The sequence below is a fragment of the Phaenicophaeus curvirostris genome, chromosome 16, assembly GCF_032191515.1.
Source record: "Phaenicophaeus curvirostris isolate KB17595 chromosome 16, BPBGC_Pcur_1.0, whole genome shotgun sequence".
Taxonomy (NCBI): Eukaryota; Metazoa; Chordata; class Aves; order Cuculiformes; family Cuculidae; genus Phaenicophaeus; species Phaenicophaeus curvirostris.
The window spans coordinates 12,878,731-12,901,597 of NC_091407.1; the positions used below are offsets into that span (position 1 = coordinate 12,878,731).

The 22,867-nt window shown below is 35.5% G+C and overlaps 1 protein-coding gene across 34 annotated transcripts in view; it reads right to left on the minus strand.

Annotated features, from left to right (window-relative positions):
• The window catches only part of RBFOX1 (RNA binding fox-1 homolog 1), an 862,353-nt gene that overhangs the window by 179,688 nt on the left and 659,798 nt on the right, over positions 1 to 22,867 (minus strand). Inside the window, exon 1 of one of the 34 annotated variants that reach the window (XM_069870208.1) lies at positions 2,777 to 2,801. The exons of the other annotated variants lie outside the window; for them this stretch is intronic. The gene's annotated coding sequence lies outside the window, so the exon portion shown is untranslated. Of the gene's footprint in view, positions 1 to 2,776; positions 2,802 to 22,867 lie in introns of those variants that run through there. 34 annotated transcript variants of the gene reach the window in all.

The window sequence follows — 22,867 nt, forward strand, 5'->3', positions numbered from 1 at the left end:
CTAAGATTGAATGGTTTGGAGGTAGAATAACAAACAAATCTGTCAGTTACAATGTGAAGAAAATACCAGTACTATTGCAATACTGTTCCACATATGAAAAGTGGAAGAGATCCTACCTATTATACATCTTCAAGCAGTTGTTACAAGGTTATTCCCTGTCAATTATTTTATTTCCAGTTACTTTTACATTCAATTAAAAATATAAACAAAATTTAAAATGCAAATACCTACTATACAGGCTTATTGGTATCAACTTTAATTTTTTAGGGATCGCAACCCTGCATTAGATTATCAAGCACTAGCTTCACATCACCTGACAGATCTAATTGTTGGGGTCTAAAAAACAAAAGGACCAAGAAATGATACCATTTTAGAGATCACAAAGTTTTATTCTACCTCTGCAGTCTGAGTTGCAAGACAGTTGGCTTGACTGCTCGATCAAAAAATTACATTTCCTGCTATTGCTTTATATGGCCTAACATCTTAGTATGAAAAAGGACAAAATTAATGTTTAGCCATACTAAAACAAAAATACTAAGTTTCAGCATAAGATAAGACACTTTTCAAAGCTTCTATTATACTACCTAATTGTCAGAACAAGGCATTACTCAATACAGGCACATCAGGCTCTTGCTCACTGAGAGCAGGTGAACACATACAGAATACGTGAACATTTGAAAGAATAGATTCACAAATACATTATGTTTCAGCATTATGTAGGATCAGTACAAAATCAAAAGTAACACATCTTTAAAAATAAAATCATCATCAATACTCTTCTATGAATAACAAACTGCAATGGTTTTAGTGTTTTTGTTTCACTGTATGTCATAGTGTTGGTGCATATCCAAACCTGGTATCGCTAACATTAATATGGGAAAAAGAATAAAAAACAATTAAGGCTCAGTAATCAATCAATGACAATTTGTCCTACTAATGTACTAATAACCTCACAGGCAATAAAAATAAATAAATAAATAAGCCAAACAAAAAAAAAGCGCTGCCCCCAGGTTTTCTACACATCTCTAACTTGAACTGGAAACAGTATCTTTGTAACAATATTATAAACTATCTCCCAGGAACAAAACAGGTCCTTCCACAAAAATGTAAGAATTCCTAATGAAGAGCAACTAGAAATTAAAAATGACAATGTGTGCACCACATAGAGACCTCATTATGTGGAATATTAGTAAAACAATACAAAGATACATTGAAGACTGAGACTATGTTATACCAGCTTGTTTACAGCATCTGTTTTTAAAAGCTGGCAAAAAAAAAGCCTAAAAAAAGAGTATCTTAAATTTATAAAATATTTCCTTTCACCTAAATTCTTGAAGACAGTTATATGCCACATATCTCTAATATATATACTGTAGAGAGAGACACATTTAGAGATATATATATAGGGAACACATATACATATGTATAGGGGATTTAGACTCAATGGGTCCTTCCCTACTTGAGATATTCTATGATTCTCTAATATAATGTCAAGAATGCCTGTAAATATATTATCTATGTTGATATTAGGTAAGAAATCATTTGCCTTTCTTGTATCAATGCTTTTAAATCACAAGATGAAATGTGGATACACCAATTCAAGGCAAAAATTAAAATTAGTTGCAATGCATACATTATATTAAGTAAAAATAGCTAAGTTACACTCCTTGTTTCCTAATCACTTCCGAAGTATTGCACAGGTTAGAAATTAAAGTACACCACCACATCCTACCCCCAGTAAAGACACAGGAATACTGTTTTCTTGATGTGTTATCTTGTCTGCTCCTTTCACAAACAAAACTACCAATTGTATGTGCATGTACACAGACATATATGTATTTATAAAAAATACTTGGTATTAGTTTAACAACATATAAGTTTGGGGTATTCTTTTAATTTAGAAGTTTGTATATTCTGTAATGTGCTTCACAACACGAAATTTTTGGTATTTCACTGTATTATACTGTGAATTAACAAAAGTGATTTTCTTAATGCTGCTATATTAATTTGAAATAATAAAACACATTACAGAGTATTCTAACAGAACAACTTCATAAAACTAATCAAATCTAGGCGTTAAAAATCAAAATGAAACTCCTACATCAAATATTCCCTTTATAGAGACTGGACACATGACCTGGTCAGCGAATCAAAAGAGAGAACCCCACGGTATCACATGCACGTGTAAACATTAACAGCACCCACGGTATCAAACTTGTGCTAAATGGTCCTCAGCTGGCATGAGACTCCCCCACCAAAAATAGCACTGATCTGTAAATGATATTTTATCATGATTATTCCACAAAAATCACACAACTTACCAATGATACATTTGTGATTGCAATAAAAAAAAATATTTTCATTATAATGAGTCTTGTAAAAGCCTTGTTAATAAAAAAGAAGAAAAAAACCTACTAGCATCACCAACAGAAAACCGCAGCTTGTCCAATTACGTACCATTAACTCCGATTTTCTATCAATTTGCACCCTCTCTATGCAATGAAGGTTTCTAAAGGGCCAATTTTAATTAGTTTGAGTAATGAGAAGCAATGTTTATCTGTCCATGCAGTGCAGTATTCTCTAGAACTAACAGGCAGACGCTGCAACCCATTTCTTGCCTTTTAGGTCAGCATTAACTCTAGTTGTAGCAGTTGTAGCTAAAGGCAACTGTACTGTAATCAAGCATCACAGGGATGGTTTTCCTTTCTTTCTTTTGTTGTTGTTGTTGTTACTGCTGATTCCTTGCAGAATCCCTTATTTTAATATACAAACTCACCCCACTGTGAAGTAAGCCCTTGCAGGGTTGGATAGCCACGAGAATGTTAGTGGCTAGTGGTTAGCTCCATGGGGAAAAGAGAAAAAAAAAAAGAAAAGAGAAAAAAGAAGAAGAAAAAAAAAAACAGAAAAAAAAAGAAGAGGGGAAAAAGAAAAGCTTTTTTTTTTAAAAAAAAAAGGCAAAGCGTCAGGGGTATGCGTAAGAGAAGGGAAAAAGGATGGAAAATTAATAATCCAACAGGCAGGTTCCCTCAGTGTTATTAATCATGCTGCTTCTCACGAGCTAGAGAGGAGCTGAGATTTGCACATGGGAGGGGAGGGGAATGAACACTATTGGCCAACTAGCTCATTCCTATACATCTCAGCCAATCCTTCTTTTTTTTTTTCATTTTTTTCTTCTCCCCCCCCCCTCCCTCCCCCCTCGCCTTAAGGTACAAATATATCTGAGAAGCAGTTACAAAACCCTGGAAGATGAAAAATCATGCTCCCAGGCTAGGCAATGCTTGGTCCAGTTAATGCACTATAAACTTTATTTGAGCTGACTTCTCATTTGATCCCCTTGTGACAGGGTCAGTGAACGGCAAGCAATTCCATCCCAAATCATGCCATAATCGAATTGCTGCCTATTTCCCGAACCTATAATGAAAAAGGCAACCGAAATAATGCAGGTAATGTTGGCAGCCTCCCCTTGCTGTCGTACATTATTACTGCCGATTGCTTGCCTCCATTTCCCCTGTACTCTAACAATGAATATATTTCACAGCTCACTTGCTTTACTGTGTGGGTGGTATGGCATAGACACCTACATGATATGAAAGAAAATCTAAAACAATAGGGTTTTGTTTCTGTGCACAGCACCTAACAGGCTGCTGGTAGGAAAGGCAATTTTGTCAAACTGCTACAGGAAAAAAACAGAAGACTAGTGAGGCTTAAACAAGACTTTGGGTAAAAACACCACAATCTTCCTTTTATCTATTTAACCCCAGCTTTGTCTGATGATCTACAGAACAATTCAAACATTTATTGACAGTCTTCAAATAAATTACATTATAAAGCTGTTCCTAAAGGATAATTATAAAGTCAGGATTTCCTAAACCAAACGCTTTAGAGACAGGAGGCACTTTTTTGCCAGTATACACATTCTGAAAGATACACACATTAACAGGAAACATATCCTGAGATATAACTCAACTAGAAACAGAAGAACCTCTACCAATTCACTGAATTATTACAAGTATTGAAGCAAAATTTGCCGTTCCTACTCTCACTTATTCCCTCCCAGTAATGACAATGGGGCACATACCAAAGAAAGAACTGCAGGGTTTAGGTTATAGCCAATCTATTTAGCACTCCTGTCCACCAGCATCCTACAGCACGTCTGCTTTTTCAAAACACAAAATGGGACTGTATAAAGCAGGCAATAATCATGAAGTAATCACATTTTCAAATGACATAAATTAACCACAATTGTGAGGAATATTCCCTTTGATCCACCGCTGGATGGCATAAATATGACTGTTTATATAACCCTTTACTTTGAATTTCACTTTAGAAGAGGCTGAAGCATGAAGCATGGCAAGCAAAGACTTATGTAATGAACAAAAATTAAATTTAATAAGGACAAGGCAACATTCCACTGCATTTCCCTCAAAGACGCAGACAATGACAACCAATGTACTTAACACACTACAGCAGCATCCCATCCAAAACCCCAATGAGTTTTGAACTCTGTTAAAGCCTGCATTCAGACCTAAACTCCTAACCAGTCCACCACCCCACAGCATGGCACAGCATCATCCCAGTGCAAATGTGAAATTCAGCCCATCGTTTGTTCTGACCTATAAAGTCATTTCAGGGCAAATACACTAACTCATTTTATCATGGACTGACATAAAGAAGAAAGAAACAATTTAAAAAATATCACAGCTGGAACACAATGAGAATTCTGACATAATATTTGAAATCATAGGGTGTTACATTAGCACCTTAGATAACATTTGGAAGGCTAAACACTACCGTGTACAGCTGTAGATGTAAATGACTAAAGCTTTAATGCATGGAAGTGACTTTCAAAACACATATTTTAATTTTCTCTGGATTATAATTGTTAATGAAAGATGTTTTCATTAATTGGGCAGTACCCTCATTTCATTATCTCAGACAAGAGAAAGAAGGACTGTAAGTAGGCATTGTAATTCTAAAGTCATGCAATCCTTCATCTGACTAGAATACAATATGAATATTTCACTATCTGAATGACTAATTTTTCACTTACTGCTCAGGCAGAACTGATTTGAGACAGCATTCCTTTTTTTTTAAAAAAAAAAAAAAAAAAGATGCATGGGTTCAAAAGTGCATGCCAACATATGGACATAGAGTAATTCTTTAAAAACTCAGCACTGGAGGCTATGAAGAGCAGATCTTATACAGAAAAAAAAGATCAATATAAAGAAAAAATTGTTCTAGATGTAATTGAAGTCATACGTTTTTACACGACTTCTGGTATACACCCAATTACTGCTATTTATCAAACAGCAGACAACATTGAACCTGGCAGCATAAAAAACAAATTTTACTAAGTCGGGGGAAGAAAAAAAAAAAAGAAGAAAAAAATAATCAGAAAGGGAAGGAAAAAAGATACAAATAATAAATAATTCAATATTCCTGAGGAAAGCTCTTGCAGAAAAGGCCTGACTGATTCAAACATCAGACGTGAGGCTGACAAGAGATATATCGATTTAGACAATTCTATCATTATTATTCCAGCCTGAGTCCTTCAGAAAAGCTGTTCTTTTTGCCCCTGTTTTTATTGCTGTAACTACCAACCTTTTCTCTTAAACCTTCCTCTCTTTGAACTTGTATTCATTATGGCTTTAATCTCAGCCTAGCTATAAAACGATAAATAGGAATGCTAGTCTTATTTATTTGAAATGCAAGTTCAGGTTTTTTTAAGACACAATGCTGGAAAATATTTGCTTTACATACAAGTGACTTTAATGCTTCCTTAAAATAGGTCAAGTGCTTCTTGAAGTTTCTAATTATAATAACAGGCCTTAGAATTCAGGATTAAATATGTGCAAGAAGACAGCATTGAGTACCTCCAATTTAGTGAAACTCAGACCTTTCCTTAACTTACCACTGACTGCATCTAAGTTAACTTTATATGTGTGTAGGTAAAGCAAAGCAAATTAACTCAATTTTTTAGTTTGTTCTCTGCACCTAAATAGGACGACACCACTGTAAATGTATTGAAAAAAAATTCTCATAGGTCAACGCAAATCAGTAAAATGAAGCTGTATAATTACTTGAAAAAAGCATTCCTCCATTAGGCATCTGCAAGCAGAACTATTTCTTCTCTGTTCGATGTGTTAATTACAACCAGATAGGATACGCCACAGAAAATTAACAGTCTTGCAAAGACATCAGAGGTAAACACACAAAACAGGAGCTGCTTAAGGGTCAGGAGAGCAAGTCAATTTTGAAGAAAGATAAAAGAACTGTCATGTATATGATTGCTTATGAAAAGAGAAGAGGGCAATCCTGCCTTGTTATCATCAGTTAATTAGGCACTACAGTCAGGCATGCATACACTGCAACATTTGCCATGGTAATCGAATGTATTATTCAAATGTGAAACAAAACAAAAGCAACTCCAACTCTGACAGGGAAGAAGGCAATCTGTCCACACAAAGGTGCTGAATTAACTTTATGTAAGAGTTAAAAAGGAGCTCAGGATTAAGTTATACTAACTTTCTCAAACAGCACTGCCTTTTAATTCAGGCTAAATTCCACTTCTGAAGAAAATACTCTTCTCCAAATTTGATTCTCATACAAGGTGATGACCTTAGTAAGCAAAGATGAGGCTAATGAAAAACAATTGATAGTGCAGTAGGACCCCGTTATATTTTTAGTATAAATATGACAGCGAGACTAACAAATGCAGGCTTGACAAAGCATGCAATCTCACAAGTCAGACAAAAAAAAAAGGCAAGCAATATACATTTTCCCTGTCCTAAGGTATAATTACAAGCAAAAATAAAACTAATAACTGCTCTGCAAACAGTGTGATGACACTATGTGATAACTACCCTTTCTGTCTTACTGAGGCTTATACCACTTATACCACTATACAACTAGTCTTTTTTCAGTTTACACAAAATGGAAGCTTTGGGGCTAATTTTTATTCAACTAGGCAGAAGACCTCCAATACTAAGTTCAGTAACAAAAGAAGGAGAACATTAGCCAGGGAATAAATGCAAGTTAATAGTTCCCCATTTCTTAATATTAAGCTTTTTGAAAACATAATTTTCAGAACATCTGTTTTCTTTACACAAGTAAAGATCAGCAAGAAACTGGGTGTCTTTCAATTCAGTTAAGCTGCATCTCCCTATATAAAATGCATGCTCCCTGCCATGACTGAGGAAGGGGAGAGCAGGGCACGCCTCCTCATCCAAGCTTGTAAAAGACTGGGAGAGATGAATGCCAATTAGTTGATACCACTCCTTGTCTCGAGCTCTAAGACAGTGAAAGACCTGGAGAATAGCAGATACATATAAAAGCTGCCTAATATCCCTTCTCCCCACGCACAGGAAGCTTCGAATTAATCATGTGTTGCTTTTTCAAGGCCCCCAATTCTTCCAAAACAAACACAACGAAGGAATAACTAAAATTGTAATAATTTCCCAGTACTTTACAAACCCTTACCTCCTTCCTTTCTTGTAGTAAGGACAGGGACTCCTCAAACCAGCACAATCACCACTGACTCTGATCTGTTAAGTCACAGTCTGATAAACCTGAACTAAAATACAGACAGTAGGCTGTCTTCTGCTGGATGGAGCATTCCCTGTAGCTTGAGACCTACTTCTGCAAGACTAGAATATAATTTATACTTTCTCGTGTCTATGGCGCAGAATCTCCTCTGCAGTTCCTTAGACATTTTGCAGCTTCATATTCTTGCATGATATCTATGGCTTTCTCATATTTTGCCAAAAAACATTCAAAATGCAATAAAACATCTTTGCTGAGTGTGCAGGTACAGATCAACTCCAATGATTAAATTATTCTGCAAATATCACTTAAAATAAGTAATAAAAATACAAATTATGTGGCAGAGTATTATCTATTATGCTATTATCCTGAAGACCGCAGACATAAAAAAATATATATCCACAGAGAAAATCAATGCAAACAAAACATAGCTAACAAATCTGTATTGTTTTTCTGCATGTCTCTCTTCTCCCGTCCCTCCTTTTCCAGCACAATACTGTCAATGCTTGACCATCTCAATCAAACGCTATAGGAGAAAACAGCACAGTACAGAAGTCTCTATTCTGATGAAATTAGTCTAACATGGATCAACATGAAACCTTAGTTCATCTGCAATCTCAGAGTCTTCAGTGTCCAGTCATACAGTAATCTGTTAGAAAGACATAATATCTGTTTCTTTGGCACGGAGATTTTCTTTTAGTCAGTCTGTCACTTCCCATTTCAGTTAACAAAACGCTGAATGCAGCTCATCCTTGGACAAATATTACAGCTCTATAGAGTACAGAATGGGATGAATTGTTTCAGAGTGAAGATTTAATACAAAAACAGATCTGCAAGAAATTCCACAAACTTCAGAAGACAAAGATACATAAATATAAAAACCAGCATTACACATACACCTTATTTTTCCATAACCCGTTCAGAATTGACTAAAGTTTCTTTTGAAAGGAAAAAGCATCATAATAAAAAAACATGTAAATAAAAGGAAGGAAGCAAAAAAAAAAAATCAACTTGAGGCAATTCAACTTCCCGCACTTGCAAACAGGCCTTGTTTTTCCTTCTAATCACTGCAAATGTTTACAATGATCACAGATAGAAGATCTGACTACTAAATTCGTTAAACATTCATCTTGCTAATACAAACAGGTATGTTTCCATAATCTAGGGATGCGAGTGTCTCGTGGTCAATACACAAAGCATCCGAATGATGAGTGCTGCGGATACATACCAAAATTTTGTATTCTGCAAAATTAAGCCCATTTATCCCTCTTCACATGTTACTGCATTTACAACTGTCGGACTAATTTAGCTGCAATTTAAAGTGAGAATGGAGCAATTAATAACCGCCTGAGTTTCACAGTTCACCGTGTGTGTTACCCAGTCTCTATCTACACTGACTGCTGTTCCAGAGATTCTCACTGAAACCTCTGGGACCTCTGTCAAGGATTAATAACAATACTCATCCTATGAAAGCACATACAGATATTTGATACATAGAGAGAGGAATGGCTACATATGGAAAATCAGCAGCATTCCTGTCACTAGAATTTTTTAAATATGTGAAATGAAACAAATTTTTTTTCCTTTCCTACTATTCTACCCAGTTAAAAAAAAAAAAAAATCAAACCAAACCACCTTTTCACCCTTCATCCCATAAGGCAGCTACATTTTTTTACGTCACATACTAAGACTTCTGAGACTTCTTGTTTTGTATCTACCCAAGCTCTTTCTGGTTTCTGCAGCTATGTGGAAAGACCTCACACTACACAAAGAAGCAGTGAGGACACACAATTCTTATAATTTGAACAAAACCATGCATCTCTCTTTGATTACAATTTAGTTCTTCCAGAGCTTTCAGCCTTGCTTGACTTTGCAGGTTCTGAGACTGGACTGGCATGCAGCACATCCTGCTCTCCCACTGCGTTACAGAAGCTCTGCCCCTTCACTTCTCCAAATAGAAAAAGATTCCCCCAGTGGGGGTCAGGATGCAGGACTTTTTTTTTTCTTTTTTTTATTTTTAAAGATAGGCTTTAAGCTTTGTTTATCTATGGTTGCTTATGTCATCAGATAAACCCAAAACAAAGTCTGTCTTTTCATTGAATACTACATGACATTTAATTGAAAGACAAATAAGAAATATGAAAGTTAAATACTTATCCACAAGAGTAATTATTACACCAATAAATTTTATCAAATAGGTGATGAGCTAGTTTTTTCTGTAATTAAGAGTTTAGCATACCTTTTTTTCCCTAGGCATTTAAAATATATAACATTAAAAAAACAAGCCATCTATTTACTACCCTACTTTTCTGATCACAGGTCTTTTAAAAACTGAACATGAAAATTTAAGAGCGGGGTACAAAAATATTTCTATCTTAAATAACGCTCTTAAAAGAGATTTCCATTTGAAACACTTTTAGTAATGGAACTAACTCCGTCAATCTTCCGATCCCCACACAAAAGAAAATGTGTTTCAACTCACTGACAGCATATACAAATATCTACAAATAAAGCTAGCCCTCCATATCTGCATAATACACAAACGTAAATTAAATCTCTTCAGAAGATCTTTAAAGTATAAAGCCAGAATGTTTAGATTACATGACACTTTAAAAGCTCAAACAGTGCATATCTTCTTTCAAATTAACTAAGTTGTAATATTTCTTATTGATGCACAATGTAAAATCTGATTTTCAAGAACAAGGGTCAACATGGCATCATGGCATTATTAAAAAAACCAAAAACTCGATTTAATATTTCAGCCTCTTAAAATTAAGATATTGCAGATTTAGCTTTTTCTTTTTCCACACTTTAATTTGTTTAATTATTAGGCAAATGTCATATCAAAGCAGTGAGACTAAAGAGAAATTTCACACTTTTGAACTTCAGTAAGGAATGCCCACTAGCAAGAAAGCGAATATAGAACAATTTTGGACCGCTAAGGTTCATCTCAGTCCCAAAAAAGAGCAGGTAGTTGGTGCTTAGAAAAATACAGACATCTGGGAAGACTAAGTGCATTATGAGAAGCTTTTATTTCACATGACTATTATTTTCTGATTATGATAGTGTCACATGATATTTTTCCTACAACAGCATGAAATAACAACACTTTGGGATTTTTACAATCTCTCTCAATGTGTAAAATAAATTAAACATATAGTATTCTGCATTATCTTTCAATGGGATTGTGCTCCAAATGGGTATGGATATGATTATAGTATTAGCTTTTCCTCTTTTGCATTTAGAACATTTTTCCCCTGCTCATGCAGATAGGAAAAAAAAAAAAAGTATCCTCAATCCACTAAAATAAATACTTCTGTTATATTCTGTTGCTTCAACAATGAATAAAGCAACCATGCAGCTTTATAATATCAATTCACAGGGCTCTTTCCGCTTCAGTGAACTGTTACTGAAAGGTTCAGAACAAAGCTACAGGCAGATCGGACAAAGCTGCTGTAACAGGATTTACATTATACTCCAACTGATAAGACCACATCAGAGAACCGCTCACAATCTTCAGTACCTTTGATTAGAATAGCACAAGGACTGTGAGTATTTTAGCACGGAGGACCTGATCACAGCATCTGTATTACAGCTACTGGTTTAAATGCTGATCCAATCTTGCATTGGTAGGATAATTTGTTTCCTCTTTTTCTTCACCTCCCTCTCTTGTCAAGTATATCGGGATGGTGATAAAATGGGAACCCAGCAAAGCTACAGTAATAATGAGCTACCTATTACACACACAGAGAGTTATCAAAAAACCAAAGTGCTGAATTTTTTTTAAACTAAAGTAATTAAAATACTCTATATTCAAATAATTAATTGAAACGTGGCTGCAAACAGCGAGACACAACAAGGAAGATAATATCCCAAAGGAAAACATGATTCCCAATAATTAATTAATTAAATATCGCCAGGTGAAGTCACTGCCATGGATTTCTTAAAAGCAAGAGAGTTTTTGTGCAGATTTCACAGAATCATAGAATCATCAGGTTGGAAGAGACCCACAGGATCATGGAGCCCAACCATTCCTATCAAACACTAATCCATGCCCCTTAGCACCTCGTCCACCCGTGCCTTAAACACCTCCAGGGAAGGTGAGTCAACCACCTCCCTGGGCAGCCTCTGCCAGTGCCCAATGACCATTTCTGTGAAAATTTTTTTCCTAATTTTCGTAATTTCCTAGATCTCCCCTGGCAGAGCTTGAGGCCATTGCCTCTTGTCCTGTCCCCTGTCACTTGGGAGAAGAGGCCATCACCCTCCTCTCTACAACCTCCTTTCAGATTTGGCTACAGTCACATTCCTGAATATGTTTCTGCTTAAAGTAACTGCTACATATCAATATTTTTCCTTCCTTTTCCCTTAACCATATTTATCATAGCAATCCCTACTGGTCATGCCAGACTATCCCAAAGAATCTTTTTCTTTAATTTTTGCTATTGAACATTCAGTAAACATTCAAATATAAACCATTTGTGCACAACAATCAACTCAAGGCTTTAATTAAACAAAGCACAAAAGAAAACAACACAGCGCTTATAGAATGTAATGCTGCCATTGTAGTGATTAGCGATTACCTGCTACGAGGCTAATCCATTGAAGTTCCTTGCCCAATGCAGTAGCTAATACAGGTTTTCTGCATCGCCAACACAAGCAGATGCTGATTATACCTTCACTGGCAACCGATACCCCATTGTCCACAATCCAGCCTTTTCAACTCAAACCACACTAATACTTGAGCAACAGTTCAAAAATAAGTATAGCAATTAAAATGCACATTGCTTTTTATGTCGTAAGCACAATGGCTGAACTCACCAGGGAGGCAGGATAGAAACTGCTCTGCGCCAAGTCTCTGAATTGATTCCTGCTGCTACTAGTGCTGTTTGCCTGAGCATTCTGCACTGCACTGTTGTGATCAGTCACAAGTTTGGGGCTCTTATTACCCTCAAGCAAACCTTGGCTTTTGGAAGCACATTTTCTTCCCAGAATGAAAGAAAACCTGCAACAGAACTGACTTATGATATACTAAACTCCTGACTCAGCAAGACAAAAGGCAAATAAAGGAAAGAAACATCTTTACTATAGTAGGAATAAGGTGTCTGTAGTAACTTTGCTTATTGGAATGAAAAAAAAAATAAGATCCAAACCAAAAAGCAAACCACCAAACAAGCTAATGTTTAGTAATTTGAACACTGCATTAAAAAAATACCCTATTACCCCAAATTAAGATAGCAATAAGTGGAAGACCTATAGAATTCTATAACTATATGTTAAAAGTGTATTATTCACCTACAATCTGGTAATGAATATCCTTGTGTCATTTAAAAAAAGTGCATTTTTAAAATGCAATATCCATAAATATGGTCACTTTGTATCAAAAAGTTCCATTCCTAGTGCTTAAATAAAACAGAGAGAGATATGCTCTAAAACATGCAGAGAAGAAGATGCTCCTGCTACTAAAAAAGATTTGAATGGCAGTATTCATGAAAGTGTGGCACACGTGTTCTAAGCAACTTCCACTTCAGCTGTAAACTTTGCTTTGGCTGTATGTTCTTTGGCAGCACCTGGTGGAATTTGGATAAAACTACAATAATAAAGTAAAGGAAAAGTTACTACAACTCCAGTACTTTTTTAAAAATACTTCTGATGAAGTTACTTCTTAAATGATTCACAAGCGCACAAATCTCAAGTAAAAGTGAAAATAGACAATTTCCTGGTTTTTTTACAAAATATCAGTGGGTATTTATTGTAATATCAAATACTCTATTATAACAACTACAATACCTAGCTTCAGACTTGAGAGCAGTAGTCAGCTTATTTTGCACTATTCTAGTGAAACCAGTATAATAAATAGAATAAAAAAATGCATTCCATTTAATACCATCTGGAGGACAGATTTCATACTTATAATAAATTAACTGCCACTCACAGGAAGAGATCAAGTTAACTTGAGGTTATTTTCTCTCGACCTGTGTCCCTTCCTATGGTGGGGGTTGGAACTAGATGATCTTTAAGGTCCCTTCCAACTCAAACTATTCTATGATTCTAAGTAAAACTGACATCTCAACTTAAAAAATACAATTAAATAAGATGTATGATTTTAAAGACATTTTAGAGAAAAGCATCTGACCACATTTTTTACTTGTCTCTGTCAATGACTGGTAAAAACCTACCGATTTAGTCAGTAGCAGAGAGCAATCATTCAAACTAAACAGAGAACTAGGAAGTAATTAGATATTATCTGCTTATGGTGCAGAGCTTCTAAAATTATAATGTCCTATCAAAAAGTATTCACATGGGGCGCAGGCAGGGAAGGCAACTTTTCCTCAAAATAATACTGTAGGAAGTATTTAGCATAATATAAGCCGGTGGCTATCAAATTAGTCTTGTTTGAAATACTGTAATTAACAGAAGGGAGCCTAACATACTCATCACAGTTAGCCGCTTATATTCAAATCATGCTGAAGAGTTCTGAGGCCCAGAAACATCATTTTCTCTCTTTTGTCTTTATTGATTTTTCTACTACCAAAGCTCTAAAACCCAGCAGCGTTTTACCCCAATAACAACCCCTAAAAAGCATTTATTATTTATTTTCTCTATATACAGTCTAGGAATAAATTAATGAAAAAAACTACTGACACAGGAAAGACCACCTTTTACAGAAGACTTTGAACTTGTTAAATTTGAAATTAAAACTAAATATCATGTTAAGAAATAATTGGACTGACAACTGATATTCACACTTTGTTTGTACCCATCTCTTCTACTGAAAATAATTTTGGGTACTTACACTTATAAGTTCACTACCCCCTTTGAAAGTTTGGCTTTGAGATGTCAAACATTGCTGCTAAGCTGTGTTCAGAAATAGAGCATGAGATACTTTACTGCCATGTGTTCTGAACTACCTTGCAGATCACTGGTCATCATTCCAGTCTATCTTTGATATATTCATTTTATAAACAGATATTACTGTATGCTGAAAGCTAAACCAGGATGTAAAATGTATTTCAACAGGTAACTAAAATATTACCATTTCACAGAGCTTTCTGGCAAGCACAGACCTAAAAACATCAATTTAAAATTAGGATCTAAACTTTAAACAACAAGACGAGTTATATTTTCTCCAGTGCCTTTCACTAGAGACTACCAAGCACTTAACAGACATTAAGGAACAATCTCACAAAACTTCTGAGAGGTCTGAAAAAGGGTATTTGGATCACTTAATCCACTACTGAAATGCAGCCGCCTTTTACGTGAAGCACAAGCATATCAGGACATGCCACAACTGCTTTTGACAGAAAACGAAGGGAAAAACCTGCAATCTGTCAAAAAAAAAATTCTAAGTTACACCTTTAGTGTCTGGTGCTTGACTGTGCTATCTCATAACCAAAAGCAGACATGACTTCAGCATACTGCTGTTGCTAAAAACCTGAGATAAACCTTTTTGCATGTTTTCTATTGTGCTGGAAAGTTTGCAAATCTATCATTAACATTAGATGCTTCAATGACTAATTTCAGATTTGTGAACTGGTACTGTGTGTCTCTCCGAAATACACACTGCATAGGCTCAGAGTGCGTACTGAGGACACAGTCCAATAACTCTTTACGTTCTATAACTCAGAATCTCACAAATCTGAGGTAAATAAATATTTCAATGGTTTTTCTAACTTTTCAGTGGCATTACAACATCTTTTAATAAACAAGATTGGTGCAATTCAGATCATGCATACCTTCCGCTTACTTTAGATCTGCTGTCAGGAAAATGGAGAAAGGTAGTAGACAAAAGGTCAAGCAACTGGAGTTCAAGATTCAATTTCTTTAAATGCATTTACTCGAAGGCTCTAAAAGTCATGTTATAGTTTAATCTTCCCCAAACCATTCAGTTTCTGCTAGATTTAGCACTTTTGTCCCTTTGAATTCACGGACTTCACATAGCTTCTCCCAGGCTGGCAGGCCAACGTATTTGAAATAAAATGCAATTCTGGTATCTGACACTTCAATTTAGCTTCTTCAGTAGCAAAGATCATCAACTGCACTGCTTTCCCCCATGACAGAAGATCACCTAAATATCACTTAACTGATGTGAGATCTGTTGGTAATGCATACACTGTCTTCCCACTACATTACCACCATGCCGCCTAGAACAAAAATCAATCTTTAATTGACTGGATTATTTGAGGAATGTGGCCCATCCACTGTGCACCGTTGATAGATTCTCTTAGTTTTCTTGTCAGCAAAGACTATAAAATTTCAAGCACCTTCAATACAGTAATTCAAGGATTTATCCAGAAGCCATATGAACAGAACATCATGACCGTTTTTTTTCAGTACTACCCCTCCTTTGTTTTCTTTCCTGGCTAGCAAAGTTAAGTCTCTAAACCACAGTATAAATAAGAAAAACATTGACATAGGACAGATGATGAGACTTCAGTTGACACGAAAATTATGCAAATGACAGAAAATGGATAGAAAATAAAGACGACTACAGTGAACTTGAAAAATTCCAGTTTGGCTCTGAACATATGTCAGTGGATTATACTGTAGAATATCAGATCTTAACATAGAGGTAAGTGTGTGCAAAACACTTGACACTTTATCAGTAAATATTGCAGTAAGCAATTTTATGAAACACACTAAAGCATTTATTGACTATTTTGTACTGACTATAAAAGTTTCTACCACTTCAAGGAGTTTCCTGACAGATGAGTTGTAGAATTTAACTAACTTTTATCTCTGACTTCCTTACTGCTCGAACAAAACACAACTGCACTCATATACTAAACAGAAAATTCTGGCCTTGTATTGCAGCCATTTCCAGTATACCCAAGTCACAAATTCTGCACTGTACCCACATGAGTTTTAACTGATAAAGCAACGTCAAAAATTAGCACAGGTTCAGAAATTACAAACTTAAGATACTGGTTTCTTGCCAGTAAAGATATTTATGGATATACATCTGGCTTCTTAAGTTTCTGAGTCTCATTTCACAAAGGTCCAAAAGATGAATTTTTCTTTAAGCATAAGCATTAAAGCTTGACTAAGTGGTCAACAGGATGGAAGTTATTTGTCTTCTCTGTGTATTACATCATTAAACTACCAACAGTGCCGGCATTTCTTAGTAACTTTATTGTCAGTTTATGCTGTAGCCAACTGGACCATGTTCAGTCAGTGCTGCTGCATTTCAGAAAGCCAGTCCCTGACCTAATTCTATGAGTCTGCTATGCTACGACCTCTCCCAGGCCAGGACAGCGCGTACTGCAAATCAAGCTGGCTGAGCCACTCCTGCTGCTTTTACAGCAGCGATGCTCGCTCGTGCGAGTTTAAGATGATGGCAAAAGCATTCATCCTCAGAGGTTTCCTGACCGTCTCTTAGGCCGTCGTGATTATTCTATCACTACTACTAGATCGCTACCTTGTTGGATTACCTGCAGCACAAATCTTAGCAAATTAGGTATAGTTTCTACCCAATTTCTACCCAATAAACTAGGACCATAGGTTCAGAGGGGGTTTTGTGCTGGCCTATGAAAGCTAGAAGAAGACAGAAATACCTGATCTTGCATAAAATTAAAGTTAGAGCAATACACCAAGAGAATGACTGATTTGGGTTAGACCTGTCAGAACAAAGCCAGTCTGTCGAAGTTTCTATCAGATCAGCACCTTGTACCCTATTAGCGTGGCATTTCTGATGCAGTCCTGAAAATCCTAAAAGCCAGACTTCCTGGATCATCAAACCATCCCCCATATATTTGCTGTCAAAATTCAGAGATTCTGGAACTTGATATTCACAGAAAACTCTCACCTTCTCTGCTCTAACAACAAACAAACTTTTTTTTTTTAAAGCTCTATCAACTTTCAAACTGTTCCATGAGCTCCAAAGGTAAAAAATAACAAAGCAAATATTTCAACTGATATTTTTGTGTTTTATTTCTTGCTGATTTATGGCAGTAACCTAACCAAAGCTTAATCAGATGTCAGACAAAAACAAGCCACCTTTAAAAACAAACCAGGTCTCTGCCTATTTGGGTAACTATCAATCATCTTTCCAAATTTATTTACACCTAAGCTCATACCATGAAATAAGAAAAAAAGCAGGATTACAATCACATTCAAATACCAGTTAAAAATTAGAGTAGATCTTTTCACCTTTTGTTTCAGAATCGGGAACATGTTTAAGGTTCTGGTTGAAAGTTACATTTACATGTTTAAGGTTCTGGTTGAAAGTTACATTTCACACGCTTCTAATGTCCACTTCCAGTACACTGCTGTCTTCATCCAAGTTCTCTTGAACTGCTACCACCCTAAAAGCACCTTGGATTCAATGACTAAATGGCAGGAGCACACAGGATGAATCTGGGACATAGCAAATTTCCACTACTGCCTTTTTAGTATATTCGAAAATTAGTTCTGTGACTCTAGAAACACTGTTTAATATGAAGTAATCCAGGAAGGAAATACAAACTATAACTAAATATAAAATACATCAAAATACAACATGAACTGAAATGCTACATATTTCAATTACTTAAACAACCTCAATTAAACTTGTGATTTACCGGCTTCTTAACAATAGCTCTAACAACTCATCTTCATGACAGGTTTTTTCAGTATTGGTATATAACTCCGAAAGCAAGTTGCTTAGGAAAATGAGTTATAAAATAAAGAAACAACTTGGTCAACTGATAAAAATGACTGGATTTGATCCCTAACATGAATGATGGCTTGTATATCACAGCTCAGCTTTGACAAACGCAATGCAGTGTTATAGTCTGTAGCACTTAAAAGTCAATCCATACATTTTAGAAGATTATAGTCAAGCTCTTGTTCATTTGCTGATCGTGATAACTGAAAAATTAGGGAATTTTTTTCCTCCTAATGAGATGAAATTTAGCTTATGTATGACCGTGACTGAGAGCAACCTGGGAATGAGTCCACTATGAAAAAGATTCCAATCTTATTAAAATAAAACCAGCTCTCACACAGTACATTCCCTCTGTTAGTGCTATTTTACAAATAAAGAAAAAAGTATAAGTTGAAATCAACATTTTAAAAAATTACCTGAATTTCTACAAATCAAGTTTTTTTTTTCTGAAGCATTCATCATCTCTTAAAACAAATCCTCTATGTCTAAAATCTAGCACCCAGCTGCTGAGACACCTAAGAAAACACGCTTCCCCAAAGATAAGGAAAGAACTGCAAAGCATAAAATTCATACTGAAAACCAGAAGTCCTGACACTTAGGACTTCTGAGTCTACCTTTGCACTTCTTGTGTTCCCATGCAATTTCAGCTATGATACAATGATTCTGACTCAGCACTATTTCCAGATTAGAAAGCAGCTCTTCAGTAAGTGCCAAAATAAAGCTAGGCTGCATTTGATTTGATGCGGTATTTGGAGCAAAACAGCAGCCTAAAGGTTCCTGCTGTTCCAGGTCACTACAGTGAAACTAGGACAAACGAAGAACATGCCAGCACAGAGCCAATTCCCATTCATAAAATTTGAATTCCTCAGATGAAATCTGAATTTTCAAATGAAGTTTATATTCTTTTGTGGTTGGAGAAGGGCATGTAAAGCATTTGTATAAAATATCCTTTAGAGCTAACAACACAACCTAAGATGTTATAATAAAGTATTACTGAATACTCCCTCAACAAAGCTTAATACTTCTTCCCTCAGATGAGCACAATTAACTCAAATGAAGACAACTTCATTAATTAAATAATAAACAAAGCTGACTGTCATTGTACTCCTTTCCATAAAATCAAGTAGATTAAACTGTTGGGCCAATATTATAATCTCTGTTTTAAGGACAAGGAAAGCAAAGCTGCAGATCAGAAAAGATACGTCCGTCATTGAACAATGATCCAGTGACTGACAGCAGTGTTTAAACGATGTTGTGTCTTTATTAAAATACAACCAGCAGACTTGAGTACTTTTTGTTATCTATGTAAGATTTCATCACAAAAGGCATCCGTGTTTTCCTGCTTATTGAAATCCATTAATAAATAACCAATGTTTTGGTCAGCTTTCTTCTATATAATTCATTTTTGCTTGATTCTTTCCACAGTATCTTTTTTTTTAACTCTTTTCTAAAATAAAGTTTAGACTGCAAAGCTGGCCCACTCTCATCAAAATCCTAGATGTTGCATACAGAAAATTTTGAAGACATTTGTGTCAGCTGTTAACAGAATCCTCTGTGCAATCTTACTCCTTTGCATTATAAACCCTTATAAATTGAATTTAGGTATATACACTGGTAAAAATATTTTGTATAACTCAGACATTTATTCTCTTCTGAAACATTCATTTAATAAAGCTCGTCCATTAATCGGATGAATGCTGAGTGCAGGACAATGTTATTTTACCTATTTTAACCCTAATTTTACCCAGAGGGAAACAAAACAATTTCCAAAAAGCCATCACTTACTGCAGCTCTTTATTGATATTTCAGAAATGCATTTGTCCCTTGGATATATTCAGAAAGCATTCTACAAGCCTACAAATGCATCTTTTTAATAACAGTACCACATAATTCTTCAGTGCTATACAGAGATGAAGAAGTGCAAATGTTTTATCTATCCCAAAACAAAGGTAATAAGCCTTTGTCTTTGTTGGGTTTTTTTTTGTGTGTGCGTGTGTGTGCGCTTTAAGCATTTACCTTAATGAGCTTTGTTTCTTTGTACCTCTGGAGATTAGTATTCTGTCCAACAAAACAATTTATTGCCCAAAATATTACTACTGCTGATAAAATCTTAGCTTCTCCAATACTTCTGGCTTGACAGCTAATACCCTAATGTTTCATTTACAGCAGAACAAAGCAGCTTATCTCTACTAAAAGAGGAATTAGTCAGTAGTAAGAAATAATTTCAATCATCTGTTCTGCTTCCAAAGTGAAGTGATGACTTGTGTATTCTTGCTTCTATCTGATGACAGGTATGTTGCAGTTCTTGGAATACTGAACAGGTCTGTCACATAAGCTTTGTAATTCGTACAATGCAGCTACAGGGATTAAGGAAGAGTCAGGTCTTTGCTGTCAAAAAAAATCTGCAATCAGCAGTGTGTGGCAGTCAGCATTTTTACTTTACAGGTAGGGCAAAGACTCAAGGGAAAAAAAAAACAGTTCTGATCAATAAATAGCTTAATTTTATATCTGCAGCCCTTTGTAATATTCCAATGAGTACATGTATCTATGAAAACATCTATTAATAACAGAATTGATTTTGTTGACAAAATCATATTTTCAGGCATGTGCTTTGCAAAAATGGCTTTGCTTATCATCTTACATAGTAACTACCTAATCACTTATATTTCCAGGAATGCAAATCTAGTAGGGTTTTACCCACATATCACACACATCATATAGTATGTGGAATTCCTATCTAGATGAGTTGATACATACTTGGAAACCTCTACGGCAAAGACTGAATTTTGCTTGATGTCTGAATGACCTTCTTATCCCAACATAATTCTTCATGTTGTTACAGAACAAGGTTGCCTGAACACTTCAGAAGCAGTGTAACATTTGCCCACACCGTATTTTCTCCGTACATTTTCTTTGCATTGATGTTTTTTGTAATTAGTAATTTCTTTTGCACCAAGTTTAAAAGAATTACAGAAGTAACAAGATTAAAATATTAGTAGCAGGAAATAAACCAAAATACACATACTCCTTCAGAATTAATTGGAAACTTAGGTAAATTTTGCAGGGTTAACACAAGTGTAAGTGAATGAACTAGGGAAAATTGTGTGGTTCTAAGCACCACCCAATAATACAATTTTTCCACAGTTACAGCACTAGCACTGTATACTTAGTCTTCAGTTTTTCAAAAATTTCAATAACTTAGAGAGTACAGCGGCAAGAGGCTGCTCTGATGTTAAATGGACAGTACCACTGACCACAAAGCTCTGGGTTTTTTTAAGGTAAAGGAAATTATAAATAACCTAATTGATAGAAAATCTTTACTTCAGCCTGACAGATAACGGAGAGCTCAGAAAATACACATCTGATTTTTTCTTATGCAATAGTGCTACCTAATTAGGTATTAGAAAGAGATGCTATCGTTTTCCAATCCTACTATTTAATCCTTCATTCAGAACTTTCGTACTGTTATGCCTTAATGGAGTTCTAATGGATCTGAAATCAGTCATGCATTTCTTTCTGAGATTCTTTTAAATCGTAGGTCACATCCTTACTTGTTCATCACAATTAAATCACAGTATCATAGAATAATTTGGTTGGAAAACACCTTTGAGATCGAGTCGAACTGTACATGTCCACTACTAAACCATATATGTGACATGTCATAAATCAGTTTAAAAAGTAAATTCTAATACACATTACAATTATACTATAAATCTAATGGTGTCCAACACGTGTCATCTGTTGTATGATATTAAACTCGATCTTTTGGCAACATGCATTTCACTGACCCCTCCATCCCAGTGGCACACTCTTTCCCAGCTCTCAAGAGCTGCTAGGCTACCTTATCATTTTTCATACTTCTCTGTAAGTCCAGAAATCTGATCCAGCTTTACAAAGCTAAAAGGTTAGCTTGCTCCTGTACTACAACAGGTTGCTTTATTGTACTTTCACGTGCCTTACATTATTTATAAAAAGACAGAATGGGTTAACCAGCCTTGTTTTTTCACCAAGGGATGTATTTGTTAAAAGAACTGTGATATTACAGAGGATAATGTTACATCCTGTTAAAAAAAAAGCTACGTACTAGAACCTGAATTTATACTTTAAGCGAGCTTAACAATTAGAATCCTAAATGCTTACTTGGCGGAAGCACCACAGAGCAAATTCTGCATGAATACCCAAGGGAACGGCAAAATTAATCAAAAGGTGGTGATTAGAGATAAAGTAAGCATCATTTTACACACATTTATCTGGGAACCCTATAGAATTCAGTTAAATGCTAGTAAAATGCAGAAACAGGGATCATTTCACTTATCATTAGACTATAGTTGCCTCTAAGACTCGAATATATTCTGCAAAAGGAACATCTTCACACAACAGTTCAAAAGGCAACACTAAAAGAATGTGATAGGCAGAGTGATCCTCCAGAAAGAACGTAGCTGGAATCATCAGCTGCAGGAAGTCATTAAACGAGCAAAATATTCGAGACAGTTTCTTGTCTAAAATGTTGTATTCTACTAGCATGTAACATTCAACTAAGATAACCACCAGCACAGACCAAATAGCTTGTTGTTGCACTTTTTTGTTTTTATAATCTTTCCTCACTACCCACCCTTTCATAGTTCTGCAGTCTGTGATATCATCTACAGAAATTTGTTGCATTTCTTAAATGAATTTTGCTTT